Genomic DNA, 20,428 nt, shown 5'->3' on the forward strand with positions numbered 1-20,428 from the left:
ATTTCAATCAACTTAAACTTTTAACTGTCACCAAGGTGATGCCCACCATTGATGTATGACCTTTACACCCAGCAGTGTGTCAGCCTTGTAAATAACACCAACATTCTTTCAGGCAAAGTGATCATTGATCGTCTCCTGACGTAAGGCTCTTGCAGCTATCATGCCACCATGGGCCCTTTCATGCGGTCTACAGGGGGGCGCAGGCATGGCTTCAGCGTCAGCCTGATTGTCTGGCCCGATGTCAGCATCCACCTCCTCATCCTCCTCTTCCTGGCCTCAAGTTTCGGGGCGTGCCTGGAATGGCACAGCCCCGACACCCACGCACGTTTTCCGCACTCAAAAGCGCGTCAAAAACTCACGGAAGAATTCTCGGCCTCTCAGCAGCTTCCTTGCAGCTCGGCGCGGCACACAGAGATCAGCGGGGGGGCGGGGCCAAAGTGTCGCGCCAATTTTGAGAGTGCGGGGCCTTCTTACAGCAGAAGATGTCGTGCTGGAGTGTGCATGCACATGCAATGCGATACAAACATTGGGCACTCTGTGGGTGGCCTGACGCCGCCCCTGCTCCCTGGATGAATGGCCTGAAGCTTCGCAGCTCGAAGGCTGCTGCTGGTGATTCAGACAGGTAGGAAAATTCAATGTATTTTTTAGTTGCTTTATTTATCATTTATTATTCAGGATGGCTCTTTATTTGTATAAGTGAGACTGTTGAATGCTTGTAAAATGAAATTACTTCCCTTCCACCCCCCCCCCCCACCGCACTCCCGTTCCCTACGCCTGATTTGTAACCTACGCCTGATTTCTAAGTGTAGGCAAGGTTTTTCTGAGCGTACAAAAAACTACACTTACTCCATTCTAAGTTAGTTTGGAGTAAGTTTTCACTGCCTAAACTTGCAAAACAGGAGTAAGTGGCTGAACACACCCCCTTTTGAAAAAAAAATCTGTTCTAAAATGAAACTGTTCTAACTGACTAGAACTGGAGCAAACTAAACGCCAAGAATTGCAATTTCTAAGATGCTCCATTCTAAACTAGTTGCTCCAAAAAAATAGGAGCAACTCAGGCCGAAACTTGACCCCCCTCTTTCTGGTGAGGTGGACTGTTAGGCTCATCAGGCAATTCTTGTCCCCTCCTGATAGCCATGGAGCAGACCACCACGAATTGAGCTACCCTCTCAGGGTGGTATTGGAGCTCGCCTCCTGAGTGGTCCAGGCATCTGAAGAACTGTTTCAGCACGCCAATGGTTTTCTCCATGATATTGCGAGTTGCTCTGTGGCTCTTATTGTATTGCCTCTCGGCCTCGGTGTGGGTGCCACGCGGGCAGTCATCAGCCAGGTGGCGAGGCCATATCCTTTGTCCCCAAGCATCCAGCATCGACCTTGTTAAACAAGTCAGATACAGTATTCTCACGCAGGATGTGCGCATCAAGGATGCCCAGAAATTGAGCATTCACTGCCAGTATAATTTGCTGGTGGTCGACAACCAGCTGGACGTTCAGGGAATGGAATCCCTTGCGGTCTCTGAAAACCTCTGCATCCTGAAAAGGTGCCCGCATCGCAATGTGCGTATAGTCTATTGCTCCCTGCACCTTGGGGAAGTTTGCAATTCTGGAGAATCCTAGAGCCCTCTCACTCTGTGGCTCCCTGGTCATGGGGAAGCTGATCTAATCCCTCCTGCAATAATACTGGGCTTCAGTGACTTGTCTAATGCAGCGATGTGTGGCATGCTGAGAAAGTCCACAAATGTCGCCAGCTGTGGCCTGAAAAGAACCCGAGGCATAGAACGACAGTGCCACGGTGACTTTGACCTCAATGGACAGTGCAGTTCTGATGGTGCTGGCAGGCTGCAGATCTGCCCTTATCAGCAGGCATACCTCAGTGATAACCTTTTTGTGGAAGCGCAGTCTCCGAAGGCAGGTGGTGTCAGGCAAGTCGAGGTAAGAATGCTTCTCCTTGTACTCGCGGGAGGTGTAACATCTGGTCCTCCTCATCTGTCTGTCACTTCGTACATTGGGCACATAATGCAGTGCAGCGTTCCTTCGGCGATGTCGAGTCTGCTGCATGTATTTGGTCACCAAGAGAGGGTGAGAAAGGACAGGCCCCATTGCAGTAGCTCTCTGTTTCCACCGATTGCACACAAACAAGGACTGTCCCGACGAACACACCTCTTCAATTCCAATCGGTCACAGTGTGGTCAAGATGTTTTTAGAGATGTTCACATCAACTCCAATGACCTGCAGAATACATCCAAACTCCGCCAAGGTTGAAGCACAGCAGCCTTTTAAAAGATGCGACATGTGATCGACAACATGGCGTCCATAACGCTGTGATTCGTTCCGGGTAGTTCCACTTTTTGTGGGCGTTTTTTTGAGCGAGCGATATTGTGGACGAAATGTGTGCAAAGTGGTGAAATTGGCGATGGGCGATCTCCAAGACCGCTAGTTTGGGTAAATATGCTCTTTATGACAAAAAACAGTCCCCAGGTGTTAATATTGAATCTCAGTGTTAATTCCATGCAGAAAGTAACGCTGGGCGATATTATGGGCGTTGAATTCGCCCATTCTGCTGATTCCGCCCAAAAAACTGGGTGCGCAGTAATATTTTTTCTCGCCGTTAAGCACATGGGGAAAGTAACGCTCGGCGATAAATTTCCGAAAAATGCCCGCCAGTTTCCATTCTGTGCCAAAATGGACGATATATGGGCGTTATATGTCATTTCTGCAGTAAAATGGGCGTTAAATGGGCATTAAGCAGGCAAAAAAAGAGGAGGTTCTAGCCCTATGTCTCAGAATAAGGGGCCGCCCGTTTAAAATTGAGATGAGGAGGAATTTCTTCTCTCAGAAGGTTGTAAATCTATGGAATTCTCTACCCCAGAGAGCTATGGAGGCTGGGTCATTGACTATATTTAAGGCAGAGATAGACAAACCAGAGGCCTGGACTAATGTTCGAAGACAGGAGTTCAAATCCCACCAAAGTAGCTGGGGAATTTAGATTCAGTTAAAAGCTAGTATCAGTAATGGTGACCATAAAACTACCGGATTGTTGTAAAAACCTGTCTGGCTCCCGAATTTCCTTTAAGAAAAGAAATCTGCTGTCCTTACCTGGTCTGGCCTATATGTGACCACAGACCCACAGCAATGATGGATAGAGGATTGGCTAACTAACAGAAAACAGAGAGTTGGGATAAATGGTTCATTCTCGGGTTGGCAATCGATAATTAGTGGGGTGCCGCAGGGATCAGTGCTGGAACCCCAACTATTTACAATCTATATTAATGACTTGGATGAAGGGACCGAATGTAACGTGGCCAAGTTTGCTGACGATAAAAAGATGGGAGGAAAAGCAAATTATGAGGAGGACACAAAAAAACGACAAAAGGACATAGACAGGCTAAGTGAGTGGGCAAAAATTTGGCATATGGAGTATAATGTGGGAAAATGTGAGGTGATCGACTTTAGCAGAAAAAATAGAAAAGCAAATTATAATTTAAATAGAGAAAAATTGCAAAGTGCTACAGTACAGCAGGACCTGGGGGTCCTGGTGCATGAAACACAAAAGGTTAGTATGCAGGTACAGCAAGTGATCAGGAAGGCCAATGGAATCTTGGCTTTTATTGCAAAGGGGATGGAGTATAAAAGCAGGGAAGTCTTGCTACAGTTATACAGGGTATTGGTGAGGCCACACCTGGAATACTGTGTACAGTTTTGATTTCCATATTTAAGAAAGGATATACTTGCTTTGGGGGCAATTCAGAGAAGGTTCACTAGGTTGATTCCAGAGATGAGGGTATTGAGTTATGAGGAAAGGTTGAGTAGGTTGAGTCTCTACTCATTGGAATTCAGAAGAATGAGAGGTGATCTTATTGAAACGTATAAGATTATGGGGGGGCTTGACAAGGTGGATGCAGAGAGGATGTTTCCACTGATAGGTGAGACTAGAACTAGCGGGCATAATCTTAGAATAAGGGGCCGCCCATTTAAGACTGAGATGAGGAGGAAGTCCTTCTCTCAGAGGGTTGTAAATCTGTGGAATTTGCTGCCTCAGGGAGCTGTGGAAGCTGGGTCATTGAATAATTGTTTCTTAACCAATAAAGGAATAGGGGTTTTGGGGAACGTGCAGAGAAGTGGACCTGAGTCCATGATCGGATCAGCCATGATCGTGTTAAATGGCGGGGCAGGCTCGAGGGGCCGTATGGCCTACTCCTGCTCCTATTTCTTATGTTAATGTGGTTGACTCTTAACTGCCCTCTGAAATCGCCTAGTAAGCCACTCAGTTACCAAACCGCTACAAAGCAGTATACTAAGTATAAAACTGGATGGTTCACCCGGCATCGACCTAGGCACCGGACATTATTGGCACACTGAGGCCAACCGACCCTGAAAAGTCCTCTTCACTAACATCCGGAGACTTGTCCCACAGCCAAAATTGGGAAAGTTGTTCCACAGTTGAGTCAAGCAACAGCCAGATATAGCCATACTCACAGAATCATACCTTTCAGTCAAGATCCCAGACTCCTTCATCACAATCCCCGGGTATGTTCTGATCCACTGGGAGGACAGACTCACCAGAGGTGGCGGCACAGTGATACAGTGAGGAGGAAGTGGCCCTGGAGTCCTCAACATTGACTCCGGTCCCAATGAAGTCTCATGGCATCAGGTCAAACATGGGCAAGGAAACCTTCTTCTGATTACCATCTACAGCTAATGAACCAGCTCCATGTTAAACACCACTTGAAAGAAGCACTGAGACTAGCAAGGGCACAGAACGCCCTCTGGGTGGAGGACTTCAATCACCAAGAATTGCTCGGTAGCACCAATACTGATCGAACTGGCCAAATCCTGAAGGACATAGCTGCCAGACTGGGCCTGTGGCAGGTGGTGAAAGACCAACATGAGGAATAAATGTACTTGACCTCGTCCTCACCAATTTGCCTGTTGCAGATGCATCTGTCCATGGCAGTATTGGTAGGAGTGACCACCACACAGTCCCGTCTTCACATGGAGGACTCTCTCCATTGTGTTGTGTGGCACTACCACCATGCTAAATGGGATAGACACAGAACAGGTCTAACAGGTTAAACCTGGGCATCCATGATGCACTGTGAGCCACCAGTAGCAGCAGAATTGTATTCCACCACAATCTGTAAACTCATGGCCCAGCATGTCCCTCACTCTACCATTACCATCAAGCCAGGGGACCAACCATGGTTCAATGAGGAGTGTAGATGAGCATGCCGGGAGCAGCACTAGGCATACTGAAAAATGAACTGCCAACCTGGTGAACCTACAACACAGGACTATATACATGCTAAACAGCAGAAAAAGCATGCTATAGCCACAGCTAAGCGATCCCACAATCAACAGATAAGATCAAAGCTCTGCAGTCCTGCCACATCCAGTTGTGAATGGTAGTGGACAATTAAACAACTAATGGGAGAAGGAGGCTCCATTAACATCCTCATCCTCAATGATGGCGGAGCCCAGTATGTGAGTGCAAAAGACAAGGCAGAAGCGTTCACAACCATCTTCAGCCAGAGTGCCGACTGGATGATCCATATCGGCCTCCTCCTGAGGTCCCCATCATCACAGAAGCCTGTCTTCAACCAATTTCGATTCACTCCACGTGATATCAAGAAAGGGCTGAGCGCACTGGATACAGCAAAAGCTATGGGCCCCGAAAAAATCCCGTCTTTCGTACTCCAGAACTAGCCGTGCCTCTAGCCAAGCTGTTCCAGTGCAGCTACAACACTGCCATCTACCCGACAATGTGAAATATTGCCCAGGTATGCCTTGTCCACAAAACGCAGGACGACTCCAATTGGGCCAATTCATCATCATCATAGGCAGTCCCTCGGAATCGAGGAAGACTTGCTTCCACTCTAAAAGTGAGTTCTCATGTGACTGTACAGTCCAATATGGGAATTACAGTCTCTGTCATAGGTGGGACAGACAGTCGTTGAAGGAAAGAGTGGGTGGGGAGTCTGGTTTGCAGCACGCTCCTTCCGCTGCCTGTGCTTGTATTCTGCATGCTCTCGGCGACGAGACTCAAGGTGCTCAGCGCCCTCCCGGATGCTCTTCCTCTACTTAGGGCGGTCCTTGGCCAGGGATTCCTAAGTGTCAGTGGGGATGTTGCACTTTATCAAGGAGGCTTTGATGGTGTCCTTGAAATGTTTCCTCTGCCCATCTGGGGCTCGCCTGCCGTGTAAGAGTTCCGAGTAGAGTACTTGCTTTGGGAGTCTTGTGTCGGGCATGCAGACAATGTGGCCTGCCAAACGAAGCTGTTCGAGTGTGGTCAGTGCTTCGAAGCTGGGGATGTTGGCCTGATCGAGAACACTGGAACACTGATGTTGGTGCGTCTATACTCCCAGGGGATTTGCAGGATCTAGCGGAGACATCGTTGGTGGTATTTCGCCAGCGATTTGAGGTGTCTGCTTACCACCCTATCAGTTTACTCTCAATCATCAGCAAAATGATGGAAGGTGTTGTCGGCAGTGACTGCCCCTGACATCAAGGCAGATTTGACTGAGTGTGGCATCAAGGAGCCCTAGTAAATTTGAAGTCAATGGGAATCAGGGGGAAAACTTTCCACTAGCTTGAGTCATACCTAGTGTAAATTCCTGGATTCTTTTACCTCAATCTGGTTCAGTAAAATTACTGAGTCGAATACCTCTTGTGCTTTGAACAAAGCAGTCTTTATTACCGGCCAGTAAGACCTATCAGACAGAAGATATACTCTCTGGATGGAGCGTACACACTCCCTACGGATAGGTGAAGTTACATCGTAAAGCGTCAACAGTTATACAGTTTTGAAATCAGATAACAAAATACAATTGGATTGACAGTCTAACTCAGTCACTCATTAGTCAATCTATATGAGATGTTTTTTTTTGAAAGCTCAAGTATTGCCTCTAAATGTTTCAATCTAGTGGTGTGACTATTAACTGAGACCTTGCAATTCTGCAGATTTATTTCATGTTACAATTAGATGTTATTGGCAGGATTTAGTGACTTGAAACCTTTGGAATGTATAGGGATATGTGAACACACCCAGCATCTAGTGAAGTGCCCTTTTTCCGCATAAACGTAAGACATATACAAAAAGGTGTTTACATGGAGCTCTCGCCTTTGTCTTCCTTCCCGTGCGCCAAAACTGTCATATCAACACTATTATGCAGACAGTGGCATACAGACACAGTCTCATCTTATAAATAGTCCAATTATTTAGCTGATAAAAAGAGTTCTGTTTTCCCGTTTCCCTTCTTCAGGTCTCCGTCAGTGTATTTGGCTGTCTTACGGGTAAAAGTTCAAACTGATCCTCCTTCAACTGCCTTGTTCAGCTATGGGGAAGAGGAGATCTGGAACAGAAACAGGAATTAGACTAACCAGCAAAATTTGTTTAAATGGTGATGAGCTTGCAGTGGTGCAGGTGAACCCAGGCACTTTTCCCCTCAACCTTGGCTGCAGTGGGGGTAGTGAGTGACACCTGAAAAGGCCCCTCCCATTGTGGCTCTAATCCCTTCCGAATCCATACTTCCCTGGTGCCACGAGGGACAATTCGGGTAAAACTGGGAGGTCGAGGTGAGTATCTTGAACCTGGTTGTGAACTAGTCGCAGAGCCTGAGTCAGAGAAAGAACATAGGTGGTCATCAGTCGAGCTGAGATCTCATATCTAGGAGCAATTTCCCTCATTAACACCTTAACAATAGTTTGAGTCTTATTGTCCAGGTTAGGGTAGGCTTCAATCCATCTGCTAAACACATCTACTATTACTAACACATATTTGTAACACTGAACTTTTTGCAACTCAATGTAGTCCAACTGAAATGTCTCAAAGGGACCTTCGGGTAGGGGCGTTTTACCCCAATCACAGGGGACTCCCTTCCCTGGATTATGTTGCTGGCCAACCAGGCAACGACTACTGATGTTCTGGGTGAGCGCCTGGAGTCTAGGGTGCCACCAAGTAGCCAAAAGTGTATCACTTGTTGCCCTTGCTCCACAATGAGTAGCAAAATGCAGACATTCTATAACTCATGAGGCCAACTCGTCAGACATGCAAGTCTGTTCCGCGGGAGTGGTCCAGAGTTTAGAAACATCGTCATAAGTACATGCATAATATTTCCACAACAGTTTATCTTTTTCAGGAGCGTCCTCCTGTGCTTTTATAACATCTTGGATGGTTGGCATTGGTTTTTCCAAGGCTAACTTATCCTTCGCAGGATTTTTAGTCTGACTCATAATTTTGGGCACTACCATCTGTTGGTCACGAGAGGCCTGTTTGGCCTCTTGGTCAGGACAACGATTCCCTATATCAACCAGAGAATTTCCGGTAGTATGGGCGGTACATTTGACAATGGCAATGCGTTTGGGGAACATGAGGGCTTGCAACAAATCAGATACTAACTGTTTATGAGATATCTCATTCCCCTGTGAGGTTAGGAATCCCCTACTTTTCCATAATTGTCCGAAATCATGGGCCACCCCAAAGGCATACCTAGAGTCGGTATAGATATTGACTTTGAGATCTTTGGCCAAGATACAGGCTTGGGTGAGGGCGAATAGTTCAGCTTGTTGAGCAGAATAGGCGGTTTCAAAGCGGCAGATTCCAAGACCTGATTCTCCTGGTTTACTATGGCGTATCCTGAGATTTGTGTATCTTCTGGATTAATAGAAGTACTTCCGTCAACATACATAAACAATCATGACTGGGTTCTTCCTCATCTTGGGGTGGCTCAGTAAGAATACAGTCTGGATCTTCCATTGGTACATCAACTAAATCTTCCCTGACTGATGTGGCCTCTTAAATTAAAGATAAGCAATCATGACTGGGTTCTTCCTCATCTTGGGTTGGCTCAGTAAGAAAACAGGCCGGATTAATTGCAGTACAGTGCCGAAAGGTCAGTTTAGGATTGCCTGTGATTTCAGTGGGTTCTGTCAGATAGAGGGCCAGTCCACATTGCCCTGCACTGGGATCTCAATCGGATCAATGGGAGTATAACCCACTTGGGAGCGGTCCTCTGCCCACACATGAGGATCCACATAGTCAGGTATGTCCGAGCCAGTATGATGCTGTAGAGTCGTTAAGACCTTCTCGGGGTCCCCATGAAATTGGACTGTTCGGCCATGTTTTACGATTTGCACATCCCGGCTGGTAGGGTCAGCCTCATCTATGGCCTTGCATACCATTACTCCCAAATCTTTAGCATGGTGAGGGGCTAATACTTCACGAGCAATAATTGTTAGGGGCTGTTTCCACAGATTCTTATCCACTTCCACAAAATCTGCCTCTCTTTCCAGTCCAGTCACTCTAGCCCTTAATAGAATTCCCTTCACTTCCCCTTCGTGATCCTGATAAAAGTTCTGCAGGTCCTGATTCTTTCCACTGGGATCGTATGCTAGGGTCACGTGATAGGGTGCCTGCGGCAGGTCCAGAGACCACCACTGAGGAGTTCTAGTGGTACTGCCGCTTAAGGGTTTCCTGTTTTACAATAATCCCATCATCTCCACACTCCAAATGCAACTGGAATTTGCAAAGGAGGTCTCTAGCCATCAAGTTACAGTCCAGATTGGTTGTGATAACAACTCGATGTTCCACCGATTCTTCCTGGTAACCCATTTTAACCGGTTCTGACACTGGGAATGTCGAGATTTGTCCCAGGAATCCTGAAAGTTCCTGTGTTTCAGTAGAGGCAGGGAGTTTAAGCTTTGATTGTACAGAAGACATGAAGGCTCCCGTATCTATCAAAAAGGGTTGCCACTCATTCAGAATGGGTTCGTCGTCCGGGGAGGATCCCTGCACAATCAAGCTGTGTAGTCAATTGGGGAACAATTGACCAAAGGGGTTGTTTCTGGGAGAAGTTAGTGTAAGATCCTCCTCTCCCCCCTTGCCCCCCTCCTCTTCCTCCTCTTCCTTTTCCATGCTGACGGTAGGGGCAATTTTTATTCCAATGTCCTTCCTGCCCACAATTAAAACAGTCAATTCCTCTTACCCAGTCCCGGCCTCTTCCCATACCATGCCGGGGACAATAGGGAGGTTTATTAGCAGGGCTTGGGCCGTTTGGTTGTTTAGTATAACCGTATCCTTGCTTATCCATCCAATCCTGTATGCAACACTACGGTTCTATTGATCCTTCCTCCCGAGATGGCTCTTCCTTTCTAGTCACGTATTCAGTCTTGACCCGGGTTGGGGGCGTACCTCCCCCCTCCCCTTTCTTTTCCTGCCAATAATATCTAACTGTCCTCTCCATCTGTCCGGATAACGTGAGCAATCAAATAGTTGTTTGAAGATCACAGACATCTATAGAGAGGTGGTCTGCAGCTTGTTGTGCATCAGGGTTTGGCATTGGTCTGACAGGGAATTGGTGTCGGGGCTTTGGGATCTTGGAAATCATTTCTAGGCCGGAGGATGTTTCAGAGCTGTCTGACTGCTTGACAGTTCTGCGTCTCGATCGGCGGGGGTGTTTGCTATGTCTTTCACAACTTGGACTGGTAGATTGACTAGAAGATTTACGGGACTGTTTGTGATGTTGAGATATAGTTCTGCCCTTTCGAGTGTGAGATCTGGTCCTTTCGGCTATATTGCTTGTAAACTGGAGATCCGAATCGCTATCAGAGGATGAGGAGTCAGTTTGGGTTAGTTGCTTTGGTGATATGGGGTTGTTCCTAACTCTTTTTGCCGGAGTGTTAGGTGGTGGATGTTGGGAAGAGGACTGGAGCAAGAGGCCAGGGGGTGCGGGAGGCGCCGTTGGGCGCTGAGTCAGTGGCCACTCATCAATTTCATCATCAGCCTCGGTTAACACAATGCCAGCCATTTTAACTCGTAGTTGATCAATACCTTTCTCAGAGGTCCCAGAGGATCTCTTAGCAAGTTTCTCGTGCGCACATTCTTTCTTTAAGACGTCTACAGTTTTAACATGTGTTCCCTCTGTCAATGCAAGTCCTAATTTAATAGCATTTGTTTGCCAACTTGACAGAAGTGATGCATCTTTTAATAAAATTTTTTTTTAACAATCCCTGTGCTTTTTTTTTTACTACCTCTATGCTTCTAGTGCCACCTAGAGGCCACTGGTCATCCCCTAATAATTTATTCAGGGCTCCTGATAATTTTCTAAAGTCTTCAGCTCTTTCAGGGAATTCCTCACATAACTTTTATAGCGGACTATCCGCATCCGTGGTTTTATCTAACTGATTACCCATTTTCACGCTGCTCCTCGTATTACCGTGTCGTTATGCGTTCGTGTCATCGTGCAATTTAAACAAACTTAAAAATAGACACAGACTTTACAGAAACTAACACTGACTTTAACTAACTCCAAATAAACAAACTTTACTAATGCTAACACTTACCCGCGTCGCCGCGCGGTTCGCGTCGCTGCGCGATACTTAAAACTCCCACGTCGCCCCGCAGTTCACGTCGCCGCACAATCCGCGTTGCCTCGCAGTTCACGTCGCCACGCAATCCGCGTCGACCCGTGGCTCGCGTCGCCACCCGAGTTAAGATACTTAAAACTTTAAAAGATAAACAAGGACTTCTAACACTTACCCGCGTCGCCGCGCGGTTCACGTCGCCGCGCGATTTCAATACAAGATAGACAAAGACTTCTAACACTTACCCGCGTCGCTGCGCGGTTCGCGTCACTGCGCGATTTAAATACTTAAAACTCTAAACACTTAAGACTTACAAAGACTTACTGACACTAGCACTGACTTTCGCGATTCGCGTTGCTGCGCCTCTGCGTCACTACGCGTCGGCGTCACTGCGCGTTTATGTCACTGCGTGTTCGCTTCACTGCGCATTCGCTTCCCTGCGCATTCGCTTCGGCTCTTCTCCTCTCGGCCGCACGCTCGCGCCGCTGCGCGTCTCGCGTTGTTTGTGCGTCTGCGCCGCTGCGCGTTCGCGTCGGCTCTACCTTCCGAGTTGCTGCGGGGATTTTTTAAAAATTCAATCAGAGCCTAGACGGGCCAAGTGATATACAAGGTCGACGTCGTACCTGAGTTGAACACCTATCCTCTATTTAAATCCCCATTTTATTCCCTGTGAGCCTAATTTTCTAATTTTCTAAAGTCTTATGAGCCTTAATTAATTTCTTTTAGTCTCCAAATTTCCCTATCCTTTCGCGTTACTGCGCAGTTTAAATCCAATCAGTCAATGAAAGCCCTAATTTAATGGAGTTTTTCTGCCAACTGGACAGGAGTGATTTTTTTTTACTGCAGTGGAATTTTTTCATAATTTAAAATCTCAGAACATTTTTTTCTTTCAGCACCTATTTAGTACGTTACTTTTTTTTCATGACTAGAGAGAAGTCTGGCACGTAGGCTGTGGACTGCTTTTCGTTATCTCAATTGTTCCAGCCTCAAGGTCGTGTTATTTAATATAATTTTTTTTTTTAAATCCTTTTGAATCCATCTCAGTTGTTTTGCTGTGCCTTCTCTGAATGTTTCCTTTCAACAAGTTTTTCTTTTTTTTTAACCACCGGGACCATGTAATTTTTTCTTTTTTCCGAATATACGTAATTCAATAAGGTTCACACTCTTAAACTTCCCACATACAGGACAACACTACAAAGGGTTAAAACAAACTTTCATTCTGTTTGAGATAAAACAAACCACAACTCCCCGGCTTTTTTTTTTCAGTAAAAATCACAGAAGCATCTCTATCCCTATTCTAAGTTTGAAAGGTATTCACCAGATTGTCCTGGATCTCGTTCAGACACTACCTGAGAACCAGCGAGTGGCTAAACTTTCCTCAGACTTTTGAAACCGGGGGAAACTGGAGCAGTATTGAAATCATACTCACTCCAGTGGCCACTTTCCCCTCGTCTCGTCCAAGGCTAGTCTGGCTCTTAATTCGCAAGTTTTCGGCAGTCGTCCGTTGAGATCCCACTTCTGACACCAAATGTAAATTCCTGGATTCTTTTACCTCAATCTGGTTCAGTAAAATTACTGAGTCGAATACCTCTTGTGCTTTGAACAAAGCAGTCTTTATTACCGGCCAGTAAGACCTATCAGACAGAAGATATACTCTCTGGATGGAGCGTACACACTCCCTACGGATAGGTGAAGTTACATCGTAAAGCGTCAACAGTTATACAGTTTTGAAATCAGATAACAAAATACAATTGGATTGACAGTCTAACTCAGTCACTCATTAGTCAATCTATATGAGATGTTTTTTCTTGAAAGCTCAAGTATTGCCTCTAAATGTTTCAATCTAGTGGTGTGACTATTAACTGAGACCTTGCAATTCTGCAGATTTATTTCATGTTACAATTAGATGTTATTGGCAGGATTTAGTGACTTGAAACCTTGAGAAAGACTGTTAGCTATGCTGATGTTGCACTATTTGCAATCTGACATTCTTCCAGCTATTCTTCCATGGCTTATACATTTTCATATATCCCGTTTACTTTACTGTCCTTAATTCCATATATTCCGTGCAGATATCCACACTAGCACAAAGGAAGATGGTTGTGGCTGGAAGGATGGAGAGAACTCTAAGTTCATCTCAGCCCCAGGACATCGAAGAATTCCTCAGGGCAGTGTCCTCGGCCTGACCATCTTCAGCTGCTCCATCAATGACCTTCCCTCCATCATAAGGTCAGAAATAGGATGTTCGCTGGCGATTGCATAGTGGTCAGTTCCATTCGCAACTCCTCTGATAACGAAGCAGTCCATGCCCACATGCACCAAGACTTGGACGACATTCAGGCTTCAGCTGATAAGTGGCAGCAAGTAACATTCGCACCACACTAGTGCCAGGCAATGACTATCTCGAATAGGAGAGAGTCTAACCATCGCCCCTTGACATTCAATGACATTAGCATCGTTGAATCCCCCACCATCAAAATCCTAGGGGGTCACCATTGACTAGAAACTTAACTGGACCAGCCACATAAATACTGTGGCCACAAGGTTAGATGCTGAGTGATTCAACTCCTGACTCCCCAAAGCCTTTCCACAATCTACAAGGCACAAGTAAGGAGTGTGTTGGAATACTTGCCTGGAGGAGTGCTGCTCTAAAACTCAAGAAGCTTGACACCATTCAAAAACAACAACAACAACTTGTATTTATATTCCGGACAAAGCAGCCCGCTTGATTGGCACCCCATCCACCGCCTTAAACATTCACTCCCTCTACCACTTGCGTACCGTGGCTGCAGTGTGTACCATCTACAAGATGCACTGCAGCAACTCACCAAGGCTTCTTTGACAGCACCTTCCAAACCTGTGATGTCTACCGCCTAGAAGGACGAGGGCAGCAGGGTCATGGGAAAACCATCCTCTCCAAGCTCCCCTCCAAGTCATACACCATCCTGACTTGGAAATATATCCACGTTCCTTCATCATCACTGGGTCGAAATGCTGCTACTCCCTCCCTAACAGCACTGTGAGAGTATCTTCACCACATGAACTTCAGTGGTCCAAGAAGGTGGTGAGGGATGGGCAATAAATGCTGACCTTGTCAGCGACACCCACATCCCATGAACGAATAAAAAATATATATATTTGCACATACAATGGGCACTCCAATTCAATCCTTGTCAGTGGAGAGTGTTTTTTTCTGGTGGAACATAAGAACATAAGAACATAAGAATTAGGAACAGGAGTAGGCCATCTAGCCCCTCGAACCTGCTCTTGAATCCATTATTGCTGCATTTGTTCCATTAGCTGGGAGTTGAGCTCAGTGGATTAAGACGAGGAACAAATTTGTTTAATGTTTTCCAGCACAAAGTAAAAAATAACTAGTTCATGTGGTTTACTGGAGATGATTTCATGGTGAAAATGTTCTGAATGTTGTACAAAAATTCAAAATTGTAGGCAGTATGTCGAGACATAATAATAGCAATTGATAGATTTTTTTTAATTAATTGATATTTCATACATACGACCCTTAAAAGAACTGTAAAAAGCTGACAATAGTTTCAAAAAAGCTGCCACAATCCATTAAAAGTTGACAAATGATGAACAGCCCTGATTATAAGCCTACAACGTGTGAAAACGAGTAGTTACATCGGGAAAATAAAAAAGGAAAAGCTGCAAATTCTGGAAATGTTACATAAAAACAGAAAATGCTGGAAGTACACAGCAGGTCAGTCAGCATCCATAAATAGAAAATACAGGTTAGGACATTTGGGTTGTGTACCCTTCATTAGGCTGACAGATAAACAGGCCTTTTAGCAAGGTGAGAAGAATAGAGAGGAGAAACGGGTGGAGGAGGGGTTGAACCAAGAGACACATAAATCGCAAATGTGTTAAATGACCTGTAAACTACTAAATAAAAAACGGGTGAAATAAAAGACCATTAGTGAAATAATGCAAACATATAGAAACTGCTTAGTCTGCCAATGAGGATTGATTTTAATTACAAGAGCTACTGAATCACACATGCAAACCTAGAAATATACGAAAAGCTGAACAACTTCAAAAAAGCAATAAGGATACCCAACATTATTCCACTTGTACTGCAAGAAAAAAAATGAAAATACATGAAAATATTAAAGTGGAAAATCAAATGTTAAAGTCACCATTTCTCAGGGCTCTGGGATATATTTCCCTGGAAAATAAAATAATTTTAGTTTAAAATTATGCACTTTGGTTAATTTTAAGCACTATTTTATTACACAATTAACAGTTTTAATTAAAAAGGTAAAGAAAAGTGCTATTTGAATTTTCAATAGAATGATTTACCCTGAACAGTCATTCTTTTGCATCCAATTGCTTGCCCCGCCATCTCAGTTCACGCTGACATTCAACCCCTCCAGATGCAGTTTGCAGAGACACTATACCCAATCCAACTCCCCAATGTTTCAGACATTCGCTTCTCCAAACCTCCCACTTCACACTGACACCCTTCCTCTCTCTCAATTCAAACTGGCAGTCTTCTCCCCTTCTCTTTCCATTTTCCCCCATTGAAGCTGGTGCTCTTCCCTCTCCCCCTAGAATTCATGCTGGCACTCTTTGCCCCTCCCTCTCAGTTCCTCTCAGTTCATGCTGATACATTTCTTACTACTACCATCCAAAGTGTTGCTCCTAGCTTCTCTCCTCTTCAAACAAAGCACCACTCCCACTTCTGTCCTTTACCTCACCCCTTCATTATCATCGATTTCCACTTTTTTCTGCTGCCATCCACTTACTTCCCCTTTCATTGCTGTTGATTTTCCCCCTTCCTTTTCATTGCCATCCACTTTTCTTCCTCTGTTTCTCCTCTCCCCTCCCTATCTTTTTCTCCCTTGCCAAGTTTCCTGTGCATTTCCCTTACCATGTATCCTGCTTCCCTTCTCTTTGCTATACATTCTGCCATCCCCTTTGCATTGCTTCCCCTGGAGATTGCAAAGTTGTAAGTGACGCTGATCGATTTTATGCACATAATTTGTATTATGTTATTATCCTCCACTCACTGCATTTTGCTGAAGAAATAATCCTGCTTATATCCATACACTGCTGTAGTTTTGGTCAACAACAACAACGTGTATTTATATAGCGTCTTTAACATAGTTAAACATAACATTTAATGGTATTACCATCGCCGAATTCCCCACCATCAACAGCCTGTGGGGGGCGGGGGGTTCACCATCAACCAGAAACTTAACTGGACCAGCCACATAAATATTGTGCCTACAAGAGCAGGTAAGAGGCTGGGTATTCTGCAGCGAGTATCATCATCATAGGCAATCCTTTGAAATCAAGGAAGACTTGCTTCCACTCCAAAAGTGAGTTCTCAGGTGACTGTACAGTCCAATACGGGAATTACAGTCTCTGTCACAGGTGGGACAGATAGTCGTTGGAGGAAAGGGTGGGAAGGGAGTCTGGTTTGCTGCAAGTTCCTTCCGCTGCCTGCGCTTGTTTTCTGCATGTTCTCGGCGATGAGACTCGAGGTGCTCAGCGATGCTCTTCCTCCACTTCAGGCAGTCTTTGGCCAGGGACTTCCAGGTGTCGGTGGGGATTATCAAGGAGGCTTTGAGGGTGTCCTTGAAACATTTCCTCTGCCCATCTGGGGCTCGCTTGCCATGTAGGAGTTCCGAGTAGAGCGCTTGCTTTAGGAGTCTTGTGTCCGGCATGCGGACAATGTGACCCGCCCAACGGAGCTGGTTGAGTGTGGTTAGTGCTTCGATGCTGGGGATGTTGGCCTGATCGAGAACACTGGCGTTGGTGCATCTGTTCTCCCAGGGGATTTGCAGGATCTTGTGGAGGCATCATTGGTGGTATTTTTCCAAAGATTTGAGGTGTCTACTGTATATGGTCCACGTCTCTGAGACATACAGGAGGGCGGGTATCAACTACAGCCCTGTAGACCATAAGCTTGGTGCCAAATTTGAAGGCCTGATCTCCAAACATTCTCTTCTTCAGGCGGCCGAAGGCTGCGCTGGCGCACCGGAGGCGGTGTTGAACCTCGTCGTCAATGCAGCGAGTAACTCATCTCTTGATTCCCCAAAGCTTTTCCACTATCTACAAGGCACAAGTCAGGAGTGTGATGGAATACCGTCCACTTGTCTGGATGAGTGCAGCTCCAACAACACTCAAGAAGCTCGACATCATCCAAGACAAAGCAGTCCACTTAATTGGCATCCCATCCAACACTTTAAACATTCACTCCCTCCACCACCAGCGTACCATGGCTGCAGTATATATCATCTATAGGATGCACTGCAACAACTCACCAAGGCTTCTTATGCAGCACCTCCTTAACCCGCGACCTCTATCACCGAGAAGGACAAAGGCAGCAGATGCATGGGAACACCTTCAAGTTCCACGCTAAGTCACACACCATCCTGACTTGAAAATATATTACTGTTCTTTCATCATTGCTGCATCAAAATCCTCGAATTCCCTCCCTGGCAGGACTGTTAGAAATACCTTCACCACACGAACTGCAGCGGTTCAAGAAGGCGGCTCACCATCACCTTTTCAAAGGCAATTAGGGACGGGCAATAAATGCTGGTCTTACCAGCGATGCCCACATCCCTTGAATGAATAATTTTTTTAAAATGGTGCCTGTATGCTGGAAGGGAAGACTCCCTGCCTCACAATTCCTGCCTCCAGTATACAGCGGCAGCAAATGTGGCCGTTAGTTCTCGTGAAGATGAAGTACAGGACCCGTCCAGTACATTAGCTGCTGGACTTGGGGGAAAAGCAAGACAGGGATGCATAGGAGACTCGGCTTCACTGGTTTGTGTCAGGAAAAATATGCTCAGCCGAAAACATTTATGATTGGAATGTATGCTGTATGTATGTGAAAGAAAGACTTGCATTTATATAGTATGACCTCAGGACATCTCAAAGTGCTTTACAGCCAATGAAGAACTTTTTGAAGTGTAGTCACTGTTTTAATGTAGGAAATGCGGCAGCCAATTTACAACAGCAAGCTCCCACAACAACAATAAAGAAAGACTTACATTTATATAGCGCCTTTCACGGCCACCAGATGTCTCAAAGTGCTTTACAGCCAATGAAGTACTGTTGGAGTATAATCACTGTTGTAATGTGATAATGACCAAATAATCTGTTTTAGTGATGTTGATTGAGGGATAAATGTTGGCCAGGACACCGGGGAGAGCTCCCCTGCTCTTCTTTGAAATAGTGCCATGGGATCTTTTACATCCGCCTGCGAGAGCAGATGGGACCTCAGTTTAATGTCTCATCTGAAAGAACTGTTATTTATTGAATTATCAGAGGAATTTTGTGCACGTTTTCCGGTAGCAACTTCTTTACAGTACTTTCGACAGGAGCACAGAATGGTTATTTCAAGCAAAAAGCAGTATACAGATGTATAAGCAAAATAATTATGGTTAACTTTGAATGTTAAATGAATAAAATAAATATCACAATTGATTTTGTAGATGCCTTGAGGGGCAAGAGAGAGAAAATGAATAGGAGTGAGTAAAGGACTAATTTTGATCCAACCACTACATGGATTGTGTTCCATTATAAAATGGAAGAATTCAAGTATACAGGTCTGGCAGGCACAACCCACAAAGAAAGCACAAATATTTGGCTCTGGAGGGCAGAATAAATTTGGTTTGTATTGATTTAATTCCACTACTATATATGCAACTTCAAATATATTTGTAGCATGTTTGGTAATTAGGAAGTAATTCTAGGACCAACTTATTATTTATAGGTAATAAGACTGTTGAGCTGCGGTCCCACTGTTGAGGGGATCGTTTGGCCAGACTGCGTGCCTCCCTTCTGCGGCTATGTTTATGCCCAGATGTCCCTGGAGATGGTGGTGTTCATTGGCATGCTTGAGGCCACCCATAACCGATAGGCACTGGAGGGACTGGAGTGCTTCATCACACCGGAAAATAGTTTTAATTTAATTTGTTAAGTTTCCTTTAATTTATGTTTAAGTTAGTTTTTTTATTGGTTGTGCCCCTTTACGAAGGAGGCACATGCTATCTCTTAATTGGTACCACTGCAGCTAGAAGAGTAAGCTATGGTCCCAAAACAAGAGGCGATAGTTAATATCCACAATCACAATATGATGTAATTATTATTTGTGTATTTCACGGTACTGTACAGTGTTATTATTCGCAGGTCGGGGCCGCGCTGGATGCCGGGCAGCCACGCTCGCTGCTCCTTTTAAGGCCCCGACCTGCCGCAAATGTTTCCTCGCAGGTCGGTGCCCCGACACCTGCGGCAGGTGCGGCCTTAAAAGGAGCGGCGAGCGAGGCAGCCCGGCATCCAGCACAGCCTCGACCTGCAAGGGAACATCTGCGGCAGGTTGGGGCCTTAAAATGAGCGTACCACTCCAGGGAGTTGCATGAGCTGGTGCAGGAGGGCGACGGCAGTGAAGAGGGCGACTGGATTGGACGTCACCATAATCCAGGTCGCCGATTGGAGCGTGGGCAGGTACATCAGGAGCGGCGAGGTTGGGGCGCAGGAGCGGCGAGAGATTGCAGAGCGATCAGGGCCCAGGAGAGGCATGAGTTCGGAGCCCAGAAGAGGCGTGGGCCCAGGGGCAGCAAGGGCCAGCCCACACTGCGATATGTGTGCACACTAGGTCCGTGCAGCAGAGCTGGTCTCCAGTCATCTTGGTTAACCCTTACCACTGGACCAAGACCTAGCTCTGTCAAGCCTGTGTGGTGGCTGGTGTGCAATGGCCACCCCACATTAAAAAAATCCACGCCAGGCATCTTCCACCCTTCAAGATGCAGTTTGGGATCTGGAATATTAGGTCCTTCAGTGAACTCATTGAACTCATCTCTTTTTGGCGTGGAAGCAAGTCATCCTCGATTGGAGGGACCGCCGAAGAGAAGTTATTATTCTTTGTTCTATACACAGGTGCACAGGGGAACTTCCCAGAACACTTTTTGTTCCTGTCTGCTGACACTGGAGCAACTCGGTGTCGCCCCTACAGGGGGAGTTTTTTTTAAAGCCCAAAGCGCTGCGGCGCCAAAGAATGGGCACGTGATCAGGGCTCCACGCAACACGTGATCCCG

Source organism: Pristiophorus japonicus, chromosome 15 (genome assembly GCF_044704955.1).
Source record: "Pristiophorus japonicus isolate sPriJap1 chromosome 15, sPriJap1.hap1, whole genome shotgun sequence".
Lineage (NCBI taxonomy): Eukaryota > Metazoa > Chordata > Chondrichthyes > Pristiophoridae > Pristiophorus > Pristiophorus japonicus.